We start from the raw sequence: 21,420 nt of genomic DNA on the forward strand, positions 1-21,420 counted from the left end.
TGACGCCGGAGGGGGCAGGGCTGCCTGGAGAGGTCTCTGGCTGCCCTGCCCTGGTCCCAGAGACTGCTTGCGGGTCAGAGGTCTCTGCTGGCTTGGGGACTTGTGGCTGGCTCTGTGTAGAAAGGCTCTCACTGGGTGGTCTGCTCCGATAAGCTAGCCTGGAAAGGCGCGTCCAGGCCAAAGGGGGCAGGGCTGTTTGGGGAAGTCCCTGGCTGCCCTGTCCTGGTCCCTGAAGCAACCTGCAGGCCGGAGCTCCCCGAGCTGGCTCAGGGACTTGGCGCTTGTTCTGTGCAGAAAGGCTCTCACTGGGGGGCCTGCTCCGAGAAGCTGGAGAATCTGGCCGTGTGGGAGGAGCCCACCGCTGGAGTGCGCAGGGCTGCCTGGGGAAGACTCTAGCTGCCCTGCCCTACTCTCATTAGCCACCCGTATCCGGGCCTGCTGCCCAGGCCGAGCTTCACCAGGTGGGGGAGACTCACCCTGTGGCTCTATTTTAGTCCGAGTCTCTCAATGCCTCCCCTTCTTGAATCCTGGAGTCTCTCAATGCCTCCCCTTCTTGAATCCTGGGTTCTGAAGTGACTGGACATGCAGTCACCCTCTAGTCCTCCATCTTGGATCGCCCCCTTAAATTTACTTTTAAATGCTCTTTATGGTATATTCTAATAAACTTGGCTAAGATAAATTTGATATTCCTGTTCATGAATCTTTTGGGTGTATGCTCTTTGCACCTCAGTTTTAAAAACTCTCAGGATCATGAATGTATTTTCTTCTAAAGGTTTTTAAGTTTTGCTTTTCACATTAAGTCCATAATCTGTTTGAAACAAGTTTTTGAGTATAGTATGAGGTCAAAATACAGGTTTTCTTTTTCCCACCCTCTCTTCCTCCTTCTTTCCTCCTTCCTTCCTTCCTTTCTTTCACCTCACTGGTATCCAAAGCCACCTTTCCATCAAGCTTCCATATGGGTATGGATCTATTTCTGAGCTATTTTGTTTCAACTAAAATTGACCTCCCCTGATTTCTATGGTTTAATAACAAATCTGGGCTTTTTCATTGGGAGTATATTGGCTATTTAATTATCTATATAGATTTTAGAATTAACTTATCAAGTTCCATGAAAAATTCTGCTGGCATTTGAATTGGAGTTTCATTGAAGTTACAGGTCAATTTGGGGAGAACTAACATTAAATTATTAAAGTTCCCCATCTAAATATATGGCATATCTCTGCATGTATTTTAATCTTCTAAAATATGACATTTTTAAAAGTCATAAAATAAAATATCTAGGAACAAATTTGAAAAATACAAGCAACAACTTAAAATTAGAAAAGAAAAATAATTATTAAAGATATACTTCTAATGTTTTGTTATTAGTATACAGTAATGTAATTGGCTTTTTTACATTAAACTTGTTTCCAATAATCTAGCCACTCTTTTTAATTATAGTAATTTTTCTGACTGTTCTTTTGTGTTGTATTTGTAATCATGATCATCTTCTATGTGAATAATGACAACTTCCTTTTCCTTTCTAGTCCTAATGCTTCTTTCTTCTTTTTTTCTGCTTTTTGCTGTAACCAAGAGCTTCAATTTAAAAGGGAAGGATTTCAGAACTTGCTCTTAAGTTTGAGATTTACTCTAGGTCTTTTTGTTAGACACTCTTTTTTTTTCTTTTTTTTTTGCGGTACTGGAGATTGAACCCAGGGCCTTGTGCTTTCGAGGCAAACACTCTACCAACTGAGCTATATCCCCAGACCCTGGTAGACACTCTTTACAAGTTAAGTGGGTTTATTTGTAGTCCTATTTGCTAAAGATTAAAAAAATCATGAATGAACAATGAATGAAAGCATTATGGTTTGAATATGTGGTGTACCATGAAAACTTATGTGTGAGACAATGCAAAAAACATTCAAAGGTGAAATGAGTAGGTTATGGGAGGTATAACCTAATTGATGACTTAATCCACTGATGTGGAGTCAACTGGGTGATAACTGTGGGCGGGTAAGGTATGGCTGGAGGAGGTAAGTCCATGGGAGTGTACCTTTGGGATATAAATTTGGTCCTGGGTGAGCAGAGCTCTCTGTGCTTCCTGTTTGCCATGTCCTAAGCTGCCTTCTTTCTGCATGCCCTTCCACCATGATGTTCTGCCACACCTGGGGACCGTAGCTATGGAGTCAACCAGCTATAGACTGAGAACTCTGAAACCATGAATCAAATAAACTTTTTTTTCCCTCTGATTGTTCTTGTCATGTCTTTTGGTCACAACGGTGAGAAAGCTGACTAAAAAAGTAAGCAAATATTTTTCCCCCTCATCTTTTAAAAGTAATCTCTTATGGCCTTTCTAATTTTAATCTACCAATGTGGTTTTGATGGTTTCTGATGACAAGTTGTCACTCAGATCTCTTCCTGTATGTAGCATAACTAACTGATGGCCCCAACTGCTACCAGCACTATGTGCACACTTAGGCCAAACTTTTAGTGGGCTGTTCCTAGTCAATGACTAGCCAGGATGAGAATATAAGCACAGGACTATTTCTACAAGGTCTGGGACTCCCTTATGGACAAGCTTGAGAATTCCACATTGATATGTCTATTATGCCATTATTTCTTGATGAGTACATATTTTTGTTTATGAATAGTGCCACTGGACTTTTGCTGGAAGTCTCAATATCCTACGAAACAACTGAAACATTTTCCTGTTTTAAACATGATTTATTGATGACTCAATCTTTTAGGATGTAGCTAATAATTGATTAGCAATGGAAAAGTATTTGCAGTGAAAGTGAAGAAAACCTTGGGGGAAAAGTAACTATACCTCATTGAAGAGCTCATAAAATTGTCAATGAAGACAATATTGGGCTAATTCTAGCATATGAAAACTGATTTCAAAATGTTTTGGAGAGTTTTCTTATAACTAAAGACTCCAAAGGGGAAGATAATGCAAAATGGATGAGAATCTCTTAAAATGAAATACTGAGACTGTGTTGTGAATGATACAGCAGGAAGAAAAGGGAAAAATCCAAGAGAACCAGTGGAGTTGCAGGACGCTTGTTGGTGAGCTCAGCATTTAATGGTCATATCCAAAGATAAGAGACCAGAAAGTGGCCCATTACCACTGTGTCATATTTTAGATATCAATTCCTAGGCTCTTTTTTCTCAGTTGTTTTTTTTTTTTTTTTTTTCAATCCTATTTTCTCCACTGAAGTTAAGAAAATGACTATAAATTTTTACAGTCTCAGAAGAAATTTATGGTATGATGGAACATCTAAAAAGACTCTTTGGTGTTTGTTTCCAAGATTTTGGACCTTTAGGAGACCTCAAACCAAAAAGTAAGAGTTTTCTTGGGTAGGGCAGAGACCCTGGGTGGGATTCTCCCAGATTAGAATGATTTCCCTGGGATGGTAGGAGGAAGAGTGTGCTGTAGGCACCTTGAGTAGAGGTGATCCTTGGTGTGCTTTCTCGAGGCCCTATCTCCTGAGTCCATAGCAGAGTTTGCTCCTAGGCAAAGGGTCATAAGCATTAGCTAAAGAGGGGAGTCTGATCCCTAGAGTGAAATAGCTTGTGAGGAATTCCAAGGATAACAAAAAGAACTTTGTGAAGCACTTTCAAAGAAAGGAGAAAAAGGAGGGAGAACTCATTATTTGAGCAGTTTGGTATGTCGGATGACTCTAAGAAAATAGAATTATCAGATTCTGATTTCATTTCCCTGTATTTTTAGTTTGGAAACTTGCCTTTCCACTGAGTTATGTAAAATAAACATGGTTAAAAGGATTTCACAGGGTAAAAAAATCTTACTAATTTCCATCTTGGACCTCCTTTGCATCAAATGGGTTCCCTTGTTAACTGGTTTCTTGTTTGGTCTGGGCAATAGGAGGTACTGGTGGGATGTTGAGAACTGGACCAGGAGGTATGTGTGTGGTGGCAGAGTGTAGGGGTGGGGAGAGAGGCAGGGAGATAGGAGGGGGTACTGCTTCCTGGCACATATGCCTCTCTTGCTTTTCTTCCTTGTTCTTCACACCAACACCTTTCCACAGGTGTCCCCCTCCTCCTCTAGTTCCAGTTTGCAGAGGGCTCCAGCAACAGCATTTCTTCCTCTTGCCCTTTTTTGATGACTATTCTTTTCCCAGAAGGGTCTACTCATCCCCATCCTTCACCTTGCTGTGTGCCTAAGAGGCTAACTGTTTTAATTTCACCCAAGCACCCCCTTTTCTCCAGCTCTCATGTGGGTTCAGTCAATGAGAAGCAACAGTAGGATTTCAGAGGGTGGAAAAGGGGACAGTGATATTGGGGTACTTATTCTTGTCTCCCCACCTGTGTTAGTCAGCTTTTCATCACTGTGATCAAAATACCTGACAAGAGCAACTTGGAAGAGGGAAAGTGATTTAGTTCATGCTAGTCTGACTCCATTGCTGTGGGCCCAAGGTGAGACTGAACATCATGGCAGAAGAATGTGGCAGAGGAAGGCTGCTCAGGACATGGTGGCTGGGAAGCAGAGACGGGGGAGGGGGAAGAAACCACATGGCAGATTTGTCCTTCCAGGACACACTCTCAGTGACTCAGCTCCAGTCATGCCCCACCTGCCTACAGCTATCTCCCACTCCATTCAAACTAAGTTGGACTGATTAGGTTACAGCTCTTACAATCCAACCATTTCATCTCTGAATATTCTTCTGTGAATACAAGAGTTTTGGGGGGGGGCACTTCATATCCAACCCATAACACCATCTCTCCTCATCTCCCCACCTGCCTGCTGTCTTGGGTTAACTGTGGGCTGCTGCTAGGGCTATCCCGCCCTACAATTTCTCTTTATTCTAGCAACAGCTCCCTTCACTGACTCATTCAGGCTCAGGAACTACTTCTCCACTCTATTCTTACTAGCCCAAGATACCATGCTATCCCTTCCTATTACCCCTGAGCACTGCCCTCAGCTTTGTAAGGAATCCTTTCCTCCAATGACCCAGTTTAAATGTGTTATCCATTTCTTGCTGATACCCTGACTGATTGAGGGTCTTATCATCTTCCCATTGTCTGTGTGCTCCCCCATCCCTGTGTGCTTACTTAACCCTGCTCAGGTCCCAGTAAGTAGTTCTTCTACTGAAGTCTCCTCATGTTATTCCTCTAGGTTACAAAGGGGATTCTGTGTCCTGTCAGGACCTTGACTAAGTGAGGCTATAGTAAGGCATCTCCTTGCTGTTCAGCTACAGAAAGATGAATTACTAGATTCAGCAGAATTACTAAATAGCTGAATTATCTAATAACATACAAAAGTGAAGTGGCTTGCCATTAGTACTCTTGCAATCACAGTCAATGACACAATGACACAAGAGGCATGTCGGGAACCTAGAGACAAACATCGTGGTCTTGTAAGTTCCAAAAATGAGAGAAAAGTGATTCCCAGAAAACCCTTATCCATGAAAACAGGCTCCTGATTAAATGCTAGAATTAATTTTTAAGCAGACATTTTATGATTACTTAGAAAGAGAAGTGATCACTCAGAAGCTAGCACAGATTCATGAAGGGAAAGAAGAAAACTTCCTACAATTTTTTGGTATTCGGATTAAGCCCAGAGGCACTTAACATCCTCAGTCCTTTTTATTTTGTATTTTGAGATGGGGCCTAACTAAGTGGCCCAGTCTGACCTCGATCTTGAGATCCTCCTGCCTCAGTCTCCAGTTACTGGGATTATAGCCATGCACTATCTTGCCCCATAACTTTTTACATTTTACATAGGATCTTCCATATAAAGAGAAGATAATTGTGGGTCCATAATCTATAAGAATTTCAAGTAAAATTTGACAAAAACCTTGTGATATTCTACTGAAGAAATAGATGCTGGTTGAGACTTATTTAGGTGAATCTAGCAATTGTTTGAATTCTTGCACCCAAAGAGCATTAATTAATGGTTGGTTTCAAATTGGAAGCAAGTTTCCTGGTGCATGCTCATGACTGTTTTTAGCCTTTTCTTGTTTAAAAGTTTCTATTGGACACTGATTTGAAAGAGCACATGGAATGCATGTTTATCATCTACAAATTTGATAAATTGCTGGGGAAGAAGATAATATTCTGAGTTATAAAATCATGATTTAAAATTACCTCAACTAGTTGGAATTTTAGACTTAAAAGTGAAAGATAAAATGCAACAGAGAAAAGCATAAGAATTAGAAGGAAAGAAACAAAATATCATTATTCACAGAATTTAGCAAGGCTCTAGATGTAAGGCGTATGTACCACAATTAGTTGTATTTTTATATACCAGAGTATAACAAAAAGATACAAGTTGCAACAGCATTAAAAAATAACATTAACTATCTAGGAATAAATTCAACAAAATACATACAAGGTTTTTACCCTAAAAACTACAAAATGTTGTTGAGAGAAATTAAACAACACTAAGCAAGTGGAGGAAGAGACCAGGCTAATGGATCAGAAAACTCAAAATTATAAAGAATTCAGTTCTACACAAATTAATGTATGGATTCAACAAAATTCAGTCAAAACACCACAAGATTGTTCTGTGGAGAATGCCCAGACAATTCTAAAATACATGTAAAAACATGGAGAATCAAGAATCAAAAAGGCATTTTACAAGCAGAAGAACAAAGTAGAAGAATAAACATTATCAGACATGTCAAGGTTAATAAGAGTATAGTGTAGCTATACTATTTTAGTATAGCACAGAAGTAGTATAAGCCAAGGAAAGGCAAATTGGCCAAAAGAACAGAATAGAAAGTCTAGAAAAAGAATCCAAAGATGCATATTACCTACTTTATGGCAAAGAAGTCATTCACTTCAATACAAAGGAAAGGCTTTTAAAGAATTAGTGTTGGGTCAACTGGATCTCCAAATGCAAAACAACTGTATCTTGATCCTTACCTAATATCCCACAATTTAACTTTAGATGAGTTACCCAGCTCCATTTGAAAGGTGAAACAATAATATTTTAAAAGGAAATATAGAATAATCCCACAATTCTGTAGTAAATAAGGGTTTATTAAATAGGATTAAAATGTGATAATTTTAAATGAAAAAATTGGTTACTTGGACTATATTAAAATTAAGAAATTATTTTTATCAAATATACCAGTAAGAATAAAGAGGCAGCATATTTACTCAATGGAGTATTATTTAGTAAAGATAATAAACCAACAATAGTCATATAAAACCGTGTGGATGAACGTCACCAATGTAATGTTGGGCAAAAACACTGTGTGATTCCTTTTACATAAACCCTAACAACCCCAAATTAGTTTGTGCAACTAGAGGTCAGGGTAGTGACACAGTAAATGTTTATTTCTCAGCTATGCAAAATCTGATAAGAAGCCTGCCTTCATCTACAATGGTCACCCAAAGTTTCTGCAGCAGGGGAAGAGAGGAACAGAAGAGGCATACTGTCTCATAACTGCTGCAACCCAGAACTGACACGGGCTATTTCTGTTCCTAGAAATACAAACATGGCTCCAACCAAAGTGTGAGGGGCTGGGAAGTACAGGGAAGCACTAACTGCCACATTTCACTTCACAGCACTTGGCTTGAAAATGTCTCAGTGTTTTTTGTTAATTATGAGTGTAACTTGTGCCACTGGTGTATATGTACTATGGTTCCCAAGCATACAGCAACTTTGGAAAGCTGATAAAGCTAATGGTGCTCAGAAAAACAATAATAACAAAAGAAGGAACTATTTTTCCAATGTATTAATATGTTTTCAATTGCAATAACAAAATATCGGAGACTGGGTGCTTTATAAATAAAAGAAGTTTATTTAGCTCAAAGTTGTGGAGGCTGAAAGTCCAAGATTGGGCAGCTTCATCCATTTGGCTTCTGGTGAAGGGTTAGGGCCCTTGGGTACATTGTATAATGGCAGGAACACATGCAAGATGGAGAAATCACATAACAATTTAAGAAGCCACAAAGCATTTTGGAGCAGACTCACTGTTTTATAGCAACTCACTCTCTCAGGAATTAACCAGGGTCCCATCAGAACTACTGATTCTCTTGCAAGGGCAGAGCAATGACCTAATTACCTTGAACTGAGTCCCATCACTTAAGGGTTCTACCAAATTCCTAACATTGCCATGCTGAGGACCAAGCTTCAATACATGAAACTTTGGGGGACACACCCAAACTATATTCAAAGCACATCATCCAGTTTTGTTCCATCTGGGGAAGTTTACATTTGAAAACTGTGTTAGTTCTGAAGATCATCTTTTAAGAGTGCCATTGACAAGCTGGTATCTATCCAGAGAAGGGTAACTACAAAGCCATTGTAAGCTAGGATATGTTGCAGTAATGAATGTATAAAGTCTCTCATGGTTTAATATTACAAAGGTATATTTCTCACTCAGGTCACAGTCTGACAGGTGTTTGACAGGTAGTTTCAAACCCTATGTGAAAATTTAGGGTTTCAAACTTCTGTCTTCCAGCTTTTGTGCCCTGTGTTTTTCCCTCAGAGTCCTCCACTTTACATTCTGCGTTAAGCAGACCAGCAAGTGAAAGAGAGTAAAGAGGATCTCCTGGGACACATGATCTGGTTTAGAAGCAACACATATGATACCTTCTGCTCTCACTTTATTGGCCAGAATCCAATCACATGGCCACAACCTATGGGTCCTGTGTAAAGTCTCCTCAGGTACTGCTGTGTGTCCAAAAAGAGCAAATCGATCAGGAAGCCCGCCTCAGATGGTGATGGATCAAAATACATGTGGGGATATTTGAAAGAATTATACATAGTCTAGTTAGAAAAATGGTGGCAGTCCTCAAATATATGAAAGAAGACACGAGAGCTGTCTTAAATATTTAAAGCGATAGTGTGTGGAAGGAATGTACCTATTCTGGGCAGTTCTTATAATCTGTTTAATGGAAGAAGGAACTTGCCATCAATAGAGCTGCTCATGTCACAACACATTATTTGGTAAGTACTAACAAATGATAATTTATCAAACGCTAACTTTGTGCTAAATCCTTATGTCATTTAGTTATAACAACCACTCTTGAGGTAGTACTACTAATATTTATACTCCACAGATGAGGAAACTAAATCTTAGAGAGGTTATATAACTTGCCCAGACACACAGATGCTAAAAGGCAGAGCCAGGATTTCAGTCTGGTCTTTCTGAACCCAAAGCATATGCACATAAACCCTCTGCCATGCTGTTTTAAAGGAATTTTGTTATTAGTTGCATGAATGACAGGTCAGCAGGGATATTCGAAGATGAATTCTTCATTGTGTCTGAGCTGGATAGAGATGGACGCTGTTTCATGACAGGAATGTGTAAAGAAATTTCTGGAAACATTAAGAGGCTTTGTTAAGCAACTAGTGCTTTTGTGTTGAAGGATGCGGAGGAAAGCAAAGAAATCATACAGGGAAGAAGAGTTAAGCATAATCCATTGCTGGTCCAACCAAAAATATCTGCCATAAATGTGTTGTTGCCATCAGTGATGAATAAGCCTCAAGATATCTGGGGAACAAAATGACCTGTGGTGCTATTTCTATGCATGAGGCTTTCTTACCACCAAAGCAAATCTTGATTCACTGTCAGGCATATTGCCGTGTGTCAGTTGGATGCTCAACATCTCCCCCTACAGGGCTTGGAGATGCAAATCACCTGTGGTGGCTGTAGTAATTTGTTTAGTTCACGCTCAGTCTCACAGAAGCAGGCGCTGGAAGCCTTAGTAATTTTATCAGGTAGCCATGGAGACGCTGTGTTGCTTCAGAAATTCATAGCCTGCAAAGGGAGAATGGATGCTGAAAGTCTTGGAAGTGCATCCTTCCTCCCTGCCTCTGGCTTGTGTTAGTAGAAATAGATGTGCAAAACAAATATGACTGGATCCAAGTATCCAAATCAAATACGACTGGATCCAAGTATCCAAATCAATTAAAGGAGTCAGTTGGACTGAATACAGTACTACTAGTCCTGCATCCTGTAACAAACATGGTTTTAATCTTGAGTCAAGTGGCTATTCAGGAATTGTTGCATGCCAAAAATTAAACACTACAAGAAACATGTACTCTCTAGTTTCTAAAAATTTATCCCCTGTCTAACGTGGTTCAGAGGTTGCCACAGACCACAATAGTTATAATATATCATTTACATGTAAGAGAAAACAGAGTTCAATTAAAAGGAGGAAAAAGAGTAAATGTATTTAGGCCACAGAACTAAACAGAAAGCCACATTTGGGCAGGAAAATTGCTATATGATTTGCAGTTGCTAAACCTATAAGAGAAATAGTTATGCATTTTTCATTTTCTAACAATAGGAAGCAAGTAAATTCATCTTCAGATAGACACCCCCCCCACACACAAGTAAATGAAATCACGAATGAATGGCATGAGTTCTGTATAAAGCAAAGAGTTATGTAGTGAACAGAATCTTAACTTAATCTTAACTTCATTATAAAAGATATTGAAGTGAGTCCTCAGTTTTTGAATCAGCCACCAATAAAGACATATAACCTAACCTTAATAAGTAATAATAAAGTCATTTTACAACAGGCTCTTTGATAAAGGGCACAAATTATTTTTCCTGGGCCTAAGTTAATAGAAGCTCTGTATTGGGGACTTGAGCTCCAGTGATTTGCCTTGAGCGCTTGATAAAACGGTAAATTTTCAGGCCCCTTTCCTGGAGCTCTGTATTCAGTAGTTCTCAAGAAGGGCCCAGAAGTCCACATTTGTAACCCTCACCCCAACATGCATTTGAGATGGACATGGTTATGGGTCAGATTTTGAAAAACATAGATGGGATGACATATGAGGACTTCTTAACCAAGATCTGCTTACCTCCTGGACAGTAGCTGGAGGCCTTTCACAACCTGTGTGGAGTTGCAGCTCATCTGGAAGGCGAAGGTTACAAGGTCTAATGTGGGCCAGGAACCGTGTTAGACATCTTCAGTATACTAATTTAAAGAATGGAGGAGATACAGGCAGTATTTCTCTTTAGAACATACTTGATTCCATGTCTACTCAAGGTTATCTGTTTAGAATTGCTGAGAGAAAAAAGTCTACTCTCTCATTCTGATTACAGAATTATGTGAGCATTGTGGTATGTCCAGAGTCCCAAGAACGTTAAGTGTATCCTTAAATGGTTCCATTTCTACTCACAGTTATGAAACACAGAGTTTAAAGCCTGTGTCTCCGTGAGAAGAATTCATGTCCTGAAGTTCTTTCTCCATCCAAGAAATCTAAACCTTCTAGTGGTCACCATAAACTAACCCTGTGGTGCTGGGGGGGACATATGGGTGACGGGCAGTTCAGGGCTAGATCAGAGAGCTCCTTCTGCTTTTTCCATCACTGTCACCACAGGTTGGGTCCAGTTTCAAAAACAGCAACATCCACAAACCAACAAAAACCCACCTGTGTTTTGGGTCAAAGAATGGTAAATTAGGGGCTTGGTGTTGACGCACAGAGAGATTTCCAAGTCATGAGCCTTGCTTATTTATTTTAAAATTTTTTCATTATGCCACAGCACAGGACATCTATCTTGGGGTAAAGTTACAGAGAGTAAGAAAAAACCAAACCTACTTTGTATTCAGACTGAAGACTGAACAATTGCAAGTCTACACACAGTATACCCCATGCCAATTTGAAAAGTTAAAAATCTCATCAGACATGTTTTTCTTCACAACATAAAATCATCGGAACACATTTTTTCCTTCATTAAATGGCTGATTAAACAGCTGCTTCAAGTCGACACTCATTTTGATTATTTGTTGTTTAACATTTGGCTCTGATAACATTATCAGTTCTAAGTGCTAAGAATACGTTTAAGTCAAGGAAAATATTTTGGTTATGTTTTATTCAGGGGCCTTTCCTGTGTTTGCCTTTTAACCTGAAAACAGGCAGCCAAACTATTAGCTCATCTTTTGGCAAAATCAAGCAATTAATGGTTTAAAAGCTTGGGATACGTAAAACTCCAGGGAAATCATAACAATATCCAGCTTATGATGCTGTTTATGTACTTTCTATAGGATGCATAGCTTCCTCCTGTGGAAGGATTTCCTTCATTTTGAGTCTCCCAAGGCCTCTGGCTGGTTTCCCTCTTCCTTTAGAACTGTTTGAGTTTAAGAAAAGAATAATACCAGAGAGAAAGATTACCACCTTTCTGTTGTTTTGTGGACACACATGCATCGTCACACAATTTCTGTTCCCTTTTACTTACAAGTGATAAGATGAAGGACTGAGTTTAAGCATATCATCAAAATTTTACAGTGAGTGGTCAGGAGTCTTTCAAATGGCACTAGAAGAAGCTGAATTACCAGTGAGGAAAGCGCAGCTGGAAGCTAGATATTGCATCATCTGGCCTTCCTCTGCTGAACAAAGAACATTATTTTGTAAAGTATTTGCAGATGCTCTTATTTCAAGTGACATAATGCATTTGTTTCAATGGAGTTTTTCAATTCACAACTTTGGAACTTTCCTTAGTATGGAAAAGCCCATGATAATTCATTGTGCCCTGGGGTACTTTTGAGGGAAAATAGTTGAATCTTAAAGCTAAATAGCAATTTGGATACATTTGGAGGATTATTTTGGGGGGATGTTTCCATATTATATTTCAATACAGGTTCTGTGTTCATATCCAAAGGGAAGATCTAGAAGAAAGCTTCCTATAGGCAATGAATCTAGTCATGCTATGTGATATTAAATCTGTATCAAACACCGTAGTCCAAGTATTCAAACTGATATCCTTAGGAATTGTGAGTTTTCTTTTCTTTTTTTTCAGGAAAGCAAGCAATAATATGAGCTCCTGAAAATCAAACCAATTGTCACTTTTTATGACAACCAGGTCAAAACTTGCTTCAAAAATCCAGTTTCATGCAAAGCAACTAAGACAAATGATTAATATGAATATTCTCATATTTTAATCTAACAATGATGGCAAATATATTGCTGGATATTTTATGACCATGAATTAATTGCTAAAGAAGGAACCCTTTAATAAAGGAAAAAGGAGGTTCTCCATGAGCCAGTTCAAATGTTGGACAAGTCCCATCCTCCTCCTGCATCAGGTAGGAAAAGAGCTTGTGGAAAGAGAGCCAGGCATGCTGTTTAAGCACAGCAAGGAGTTGAAAAAGTGGAGAAGGAGAAGGCTTTCTATATTGAAGTCACTGGTGTCTTGCGGATTCAGAATCTTGGGGGAATTCCTCTGTGCATGTCTTGTCCTTTGCTTGACAGACCAAAATAAACAGGAGTACCAAGATGAGTTTGTTTAAATTTTGTAGTTTAATTTCAGTTCCCTACTTTCTCAGAATGGAAGACCAACAATATTCCCTCCATGAGATGGTTTCTCTCTCCATCCCACCTGCCATGTCTCCTTCACTTCATTTCTTATTAGGGTAAGTCCTACATTGGAGTCAGGCAGACTCAGAGAATCAACCAGAATTTATTTATTACCTACTTATGAAAGGTCCTGTGCTAGGCACTGTGAGGATCGTTTGAAAGAATCAACTATGATTCTTTTCCATAAGGAACCTGGAATTTACTTTCTTCATTAGAGCTCTTCTGTTCCAGCCAAGTTGATTCACTAGCTGTTCCTACCCAGGATGTAGGTTCCTGACTGAAAATCTGCTTATGCTTCTACCTGGAAGACCTTCCTCCATATCCTCAGGCACGGCTCAAAATCCAGTTCCTTCTCAAAGACTTTGCAGGTGACAGTCATCCTACTTGATTTTTTGTGTCACTACTGCGATTATGTGTGATAGTCCCCGTGTTGCATATTCCTAATGAACTCTGGATGGGACCACAACGTATTCATGTTTGTGTTCCTTGTGCCCATTTAGGAAGTCCGTGAAAATGACACGTGTCTTTATTCATTTTCAGTGACAGGAATGATCATAAAACGAGCTTGCCATTTATTGGAAAGAGAAGTATGAATCTCTTAAGAACATCATGTGCTCTGATTTTCTTATCACTTTTCCCATATAACAGTGTCTTTTGCTTGAGTGATAAGAAGCCTCTAAGAATTTGGTAATACTTTAAAATTTTTTGTTTATGTTGATTTCAACACGTACATACAATAGCTGTGTCTATGGATTTGTTCACCTCTTGACATAATTTCCTAAGCTCTTTAGAAATTTCCTGCTTTCGGACCTCGGAATCAAACCAGAGACCCTGCATCTTATAGAAGAAAAAGTAGGTCAAATCTTCAACTTGTTGGCTTAGGATCAGACTTCCTGAACAGGACTCCCATAGCACAAGAAATAAAAGCAAGAATCAATAACTGGGATAGATTGAAACTAAAAAGCTTTCTCTCAGCAAAGGAAACTATCAGCAATGTGAAGAGAGCACCTACAGAGTGGGAGAAAATCTTTGCCACTCATACTTCAGATAGAGCACTAATTTCCAGAATATATAAAGAACTCAAAAAACTCTACACCAAGAATACAAATAACCCAATCACCAAATGGGCTAAGGAAATGAACAGACACTTCACAGGAGAAGATCTACAAGCAATCAACAGATATATGAAAAAATGTTCACCATCTTTAGTAATAAGAGAAATGCAAATCAAAACTACCCTAAGATTCCATCTCACCGCAATTAGAATGGCGATTATCAAGAACACAAGCAACAATAGGTGTTGGCGAGGATGTGGGGAAAAAGGTACACTCATACATTGCTGGTGGGGTTGCAAATTAGTGCAGCCACTATGGAAAGCAGTATGGAGATTCCACAGAAAGCTTGGAATGGAACCACCATTTGACCCAGCTATCCCACTCCTTGGCCTATACCCAAATGACTTAAAATCAGCATACTACAGAGATACAGCCACATCCATGTTCACAGCTGCTCAATTCACAGTAGCCAGATTGTGGAACTAACCGAGATGCCCTTCAATTGATGAATGGATTAAGAAACTGTGGTGTATATATATATATAAAATGGAATATTACTCAGCTATAAAGAATAATAAAATTATGGCATTTGCAGGCAAATGGATGAAATTGGAGAATATCATGTTAAGTGAGATAAGCCAATCTCAAAAATCCAAAGGATGAATGATCTCGCTGATAAGTGGATGATGACATATAAAGGGGGGTGGGAGAGGCACAAGAATGGAGGAAGGAGGGACTGTATAGAGGGAACAGAGGGGTGGGAAGGGTGGGGGGGAGGGAAAAAATAACAGAATGAATCAAACACCATTACCCCGTGTAGATGTATGATTACACAAATGGTATGCCGTTACTCCATGTAAGAACAGAAACAAGTTGTATCCCATTTGTTTACAATAAAAATAAATTAAAAAAAGAGAAATTTCCGGCTTTCTGATTAGCAAGTATTTATCAAAACGTCAATTTTTAGATTGAATTTAGTGAAATTTTAGACTAATTCAGGAGACAAATGCCAGACCTTAAAAGATAATCTTTAATATTATATTTAGGCTCTAGATTTTATAACCTTGTTTTCTTCCTCGTTTTCTATCAATCCCCTTTCCCCATTCTCTTTCCCCCTTTCTTCCTCCTCCTCCTTCTCTCACTTCCTCTCCTCTGCTGGGCTGGGTGCCTTGATCATTTATTTATTTATTGTATTTGTTCTTTCTAGTTACACATGACAGTAGAGTGTATTCTGACATACTACACTCCATACGTACATGGAGTATAACTTCCCGTTCTTGTGGTTGTACCTGGTGTGGAGTTTCACTGGTCGTGTATTCACATATGAACATGGGAAGGTGATGTCTGATTTATTCTACTGTCTTTCCCACTCCCATCCTGCCTCCCTGTCCTCCATTCCCCCCTGTCCAATCCAGTGAAACTCCACTTCTCCCTCCCCTCTGTGTATTGTGAGTCAGCATTTGCATATCAGAGAGAACATTTGCCTTTGGTTTTTGAAATTGACTTATTTCACTTATCATGATAGCCTCCAGTTCCATCCATTTACTGGCAAATGCCATAATTTCATTCTTCTTTATGGCTGAGTAATATTCCATTGTGAATATGTACCACATTTTCTTTATCCATTCATCTGTTGAAGGGCACCTAAGTTGGTTCCATAGCTTGGCTATTGTGTGCCTTGACCATTTAAATAACATCTTAAGACCAGTTCATTTTGGCTGACAGAAGACTCTTGTAACTGCTAATAATAATCACTCACACAAGATTTTCTATGTGTTAGACAAGGGCTTTACATATATTACCTCATTTGTTCCTCATATCTCTAAGAAATAGATTCTGTTATTATTATCATCCCTTTTGTTGTTCATATTTCAGTTTAAATACAAAAATTCTCTCATCTTCATCATGCAGACTGAACTTCAGTTTGCAGGTTTAACAGTTGCTAAGAAGCAAAAATCAATCTAGCTCCCATGTCTGTCCCAAGATGCCAACAAGTGGGGTTGGGAAAACTTTTTCAGACTGATGATAATTGTCAGAGGCAAATTTTCCCTTAGGCCACCTGGCAGAAGCAGGAAGGCAGGCTGGGTCTCCCACCATTGCCAAGACCTGGAGGGCTTTGGGTTAGAAGTATTTCTCTCCTGGGCTGAGCTGCTTTTCTCTTTCTCCTTTCTGACCGGTGAGTGTGTATTTCCTTGGGTCCTTTCTTTTGTCCCCTTGACACACTTAGAGCCCTTTCTATGGAGGTAAATGTTTGGGCACTTCATTCTGGGTTTTGTGGGGTTAATGTAATGATTTCCAAACGTGTATTCTGTAGAGATGTTAAAATCCATCAACCAGACAATAGCCCTTTGGCTGAAGTGTAAGGACAGCTGAGGCCAACCCACACGGGATTCTGCTACGCTTCATGAGGGGACAACAGTGACTTTTTATGAATCATAGCACCAGTCAGTGGATAATATCCACGACATAGTCCTTGACACCATCTTTATGCATGTTACGAGAAGAACTTTCCTAGGGTCATTTCTTACTAGGTACTTTAATATCTGACCGAGACACAATGCTGAAGTTTACATCAGTAACATTAACCCCACAAGGGGAAAAAAATGATGGGCAGTTACTGATGATTTGCTTTAAGTTGAGGATGAACTTTTATCTATCACATGGGCCAGAAAGCTTAAAAGTGATCTTGTGAGGTTGACAAAGATAAAGGTTGGTCATTATACTGATTATTTGTTTAAATAGAGTGTAAAAATCATGGAGGTTAAAGGTCAAAACCAGAGGGAAATTGGGTATTTTATAATCCATGTCTATTAAAGGAATGTAATTAATTTAGAAATGCAATGCATGGTGTGTGCATTAATCAAATTAATATCTTTGGGAAAACTACCTCTGTTGGTTTGTATTGGGGTGATGTAGGATGAGAAATTTCATATAAGAAATTTATAAATTAACTAATTCTCACTTTCCAATGCTTTTGGTGCTGAAAAATCTGCTATTTATTGTTTTCTTTTTTTTTTCAAAAAAATAATTATTACTATATAGCATTCTATCATGGGAATCACAATATTGAGTGTTATGATTTTTTTAAATTGTAAACAAATGGGATACATGTTGTTTCTCTGTTTGTACATGGCATAAAGGCATACCATTTGTGTAATCATAAATTTACATAGAGCAATGTTGTTTGAGTCATTCTGTTATTTTTTCCCTTCCCCCCACCCCTCCCACCCCTCTTTTCCCTCTATACAGTGCTTCCTTCCTCCATACTTGCCCCCCTCCTTAAGCCTAACTCTAACCCTAACACTAACCTTTCCCTCCCCCCCATTATGTGTCATCATCCACTTATTAACGATATCATTCGTCCTTTGGCTTTCTGAGACTGGCTTATCTCACTTAGCATGATATTCTCCAATTTCATCTATTTGCCTGCAAATGCCATAATTTTATCATTCTTTATGGCTGAGTAATATTCCATTGTATATATATATACCGCAGTTTCTTTATCCACTCATCAATTGAAGGGCATCTAGATTGGTTCCACAGTCTGGCTATTGTGAATTGAGCAGCTATGAACATTGATGTGGCTGTATCTCTGTAGTATGCTGATTTTAAGTCCTTTGGGTATAGGCCAGGGAGTGGGATAGCTGGGTCAAACGGAGGGTCCATTCCAAGTTTTCTAAGGAATCTCCACACTGCTTTCCAGAGTGGCTGCACTAATTTGCAGCCTCACCAGCAATGTATGAGTGTACCTTTCTCCCCACATCCTCGCCAACACCTATTGTTGCTTGTATTCTTGATAATCGCCATTCTAATTGGGGTGAGATGGAATCTTAGGGTGGTTTTGATTTGCATTTCTCTTATTACTAGAGATGTTGAACATTTTTCCATATGTTTGTTGATTGCTTGTAGATCTTCTTCTGTGAAGTGTCTATTCATTTCCTTAGCCCATTTGTCGACTGGATTATTTGAATTCTTAGAGTAGAGTTTTTTGAGTTCTTTATAGATTCTGGAGATTAGCGCTCTATCTGAAGTATGATTGGCAAAGATATTCTCCCATTCTGTAGGCGCTTTCTTCGCATTGCTGATAGTTTCCTTTGCTGAGAGAAAGCTTTTTAGTTTGAATCTATCCCAGTGGTTGATTCTTGCTTTTATTTCTTGTGCTATGGGAGTCCTGTTAAGGAAGTCTGGTCCTAAGCCGACATGTTGAAGATCTGGACCTACTTTTTCTTCTATAATCTGCAGGGTCTCTGGTCTGATTCCGAGGTCCTTAATCCATTTTGAGTTTAGTTTCGTGCATGGTGAGAGATATGGGTTTAGTTTCATTCTGTTGCATATGGATTTCCAATTCTCCCAGCACCATCTGTTGAAGAGGCTATCTTTTCTCCATTGCCTATTTTTGGCCCCTTTGTCTAGTATGAGAAAATTGTATTTATTTGGGTTTGTGTCCGTGTCCTCTATTCTGTACCATTGATCTACCTGTCTATTTTGGTACCAATACCATGCCGTTTTTGTTACTATTGCTTTGTAGTAGAGTTGAAGATCTGGTATTGCAATACCCCCTGTTTCACTCTTCCTGCTAAGGATTGCTTTAGCTATTCTGGGTTTCTTATTCTTCCAGATGAAACCTGTTAATGTCTAAGAAATTTTCTATTTTGTTGGAGTATAGATTTTCAAAATAGCTTCTAATTATGTTTTGTATTTCAATCCCTGTCTGTTGTGGTATTTCCTTGTTCATTCCGAATTTTAGTGATTTGGGTTTTCTCTCGTCTTCTCTTTGTTAGTGTGGCTAAAGGTTTATCAATTTTGTTTATTTTTTCAAAGAACCAACTATTTATTTTGTCAATTTTTTGTATTGTTTCTTTTGTTTCAATTTCATTGATTTCAGCTCTGAGTTTAACTATTTCCTGTCTTCTACTACTTTTGATGCTGGTCTGTTCTTTTCCTAGGGCTTTGAGCTGTAGTGTTAGGTCGTTTATTTGTTGAGTTTTACTTCTTTTATTAAATGCGCTCCATGAAATAAATTTCCCTCTAAGGACTGCTTTCAAAGTGTCCCAGAGATTTTGATATGATGTTTCTTTGTTCTCATTTACCTCTAAGAATTTTTTAATTTCCTTCCTAATATCTTCTGTTATCCATTCATCATATAATAGCATATTGTTTAATCCCCACATGTTGGAATAGTTTCTGTGTTTTACTCTTTCATTTATTTCTAACTTCAATCCATTATGATCTGATAGAATACAAGGTAGTGTCTCTATCTTCTTGTATTTGCTAACATTAGCTTTGTGGCATAATATATAGTCTATTTTAGAGAAGGATCCATGTGCTGCTGAGAAGAAAGTGTATTCGCTCTTGGTTGGATGGTATATTCTATAAATGTCCGTTAAGTCTAAATTATTGATTGTGTTATTGAGATCTATGGTTTCTTTGTTCAATTTTTGTTTGGAAGATCTGTCCAGTGGTGAGAGAGGCGTGTTAAAATCACCTAGTATTATTGTGTTATGGTCTATTTGGTTTCTGAAATTGAGAAGGATTTGTTTGACATACATGGATGAGCCACTGTTTGGGGCATAGATGTTTATGATTGTTATATCTTGCTGATTTATGCTTCCCGTAAGCAGTATGAAATGTCCTTCTTTATCCCTTCTGACTAACTTTGGCTTGAAGTCCACATTATCTGAAATGAGGATGGATACTCCAGCTTTTTTGCTGAGTCCATGTGCATGGTATGTTTTTCCCCATCCTTTCACCTTTAGTCTATGGGTATCTTTTTCTATGAGGTGAGTCTCTTGTAGGCAACATATTGTTGGATCTTTCTTTTTAATCCAATCTGCCAGTCTATGTCTTTTGATTGATGAGTTCAGGCCATTAACATTCAGGGTTATTATTGAGATATGATTTGGTTTCCCGGTCATTTGGTTCATTTTTAAAATTTTATTTATTTATTTGTTTGACACAACTTGTTTCCTCCTTTATTTGACAATTCCTTTAGGACAATTCCTCCCTTTGCTGATTTGCTTCTTTGTTTTTCATCTCTTCCTCATGGAATATTTTGCTGAGAATGTTCTGTAATGCTGGCTTTCTTTTTGTAAATTCTTTTAGCTTTTGTTTATCATGGAAGGATTTTATTTCATCATCAAATTTGAAGGTAAGTTTTGCTGGGTATAAGATTCTTGGTTGGCATCCATTTTCTTTCAGGGCTTGAAAAATGTTGTTCCAGGCCCTTCTAGCTTTCAGGGTCTGGATTGAAAAATCTGCTGATTTCCATATTGGTTTCCCCCTGAATGTAATTTGGTTCTTTTCTCTCACAGCCTTTAAAATTCTGTCTTTATTTTGTATGTTAGGTATTTTCATTATAATGTGCCTTGGTGTGGGTCTGTTGTAATTTTGTGTATTTGGAGTCCTATAAGCCTCTTGAACTTGATTTTCCATTTCATTCTTCAGATTTGGGAAATTTTCTGATATTATTTCATTGAATAGATTGTTCATTCCTTTGGTTTGTTTCTCTAGGCCTTCCTCAATCCCAATAATTCTTAAATTTGGCCTTTTCATGATATCCCATAATTCTTGTAGATTCTGTTCATGATTTCTTACCATCTTCTCTGTTTGTTCAACTTTGTTTTCAAGGTTAAATATTTTGTCTTCAGTATGTGAGGTTCTGTCTTCCAGGTGTTCTATCCTACTGGATATGCTTTCTATGGAGTTCTTAATTTGGTTTATTGTTTCCTTCATGTCAAGGATTTTGTTTTTTTTTTTTTTTTCAATATCTCTAACTCTTTATTGAAATGATCTTTTGCTTCCTGTATTTGCTCTTTTAACTGTCGATTAGTGCGATCATTCAATGCCTGCATTTGCTCTTTCATCTCATCGTTTGCTTCCCTGATCATTTTAATTATGTACATTTTCTGTCATTTCTTCTGCCATGCTGTCATTGGGTTTTATTGATGTAACATCTAGATTTGTTTGCAGCATTTTCTTTCATTGTTTTCTCATATTGTTCAGGTATCGGTGGACCGCTGAGATATTGCAGATTTCCTCTAGTGACTTACAATGTCCCTGAAGATGTCTATATATATCCCCTCTTAGCCTTCAGTAGGCTGAAGT

This window comes from Sciurus vulgaris (genome assembly GCF_902686455.1).
Source record: "Sciurus vulgaris genome assembly, chromosome: 3".
NCBI classification, from domain to species: Eukaryota; Metazoa; Chordata; class Mammalia; order Rodentia; family Sciuridae; genus Sciurus; species Sciurus vulgaris.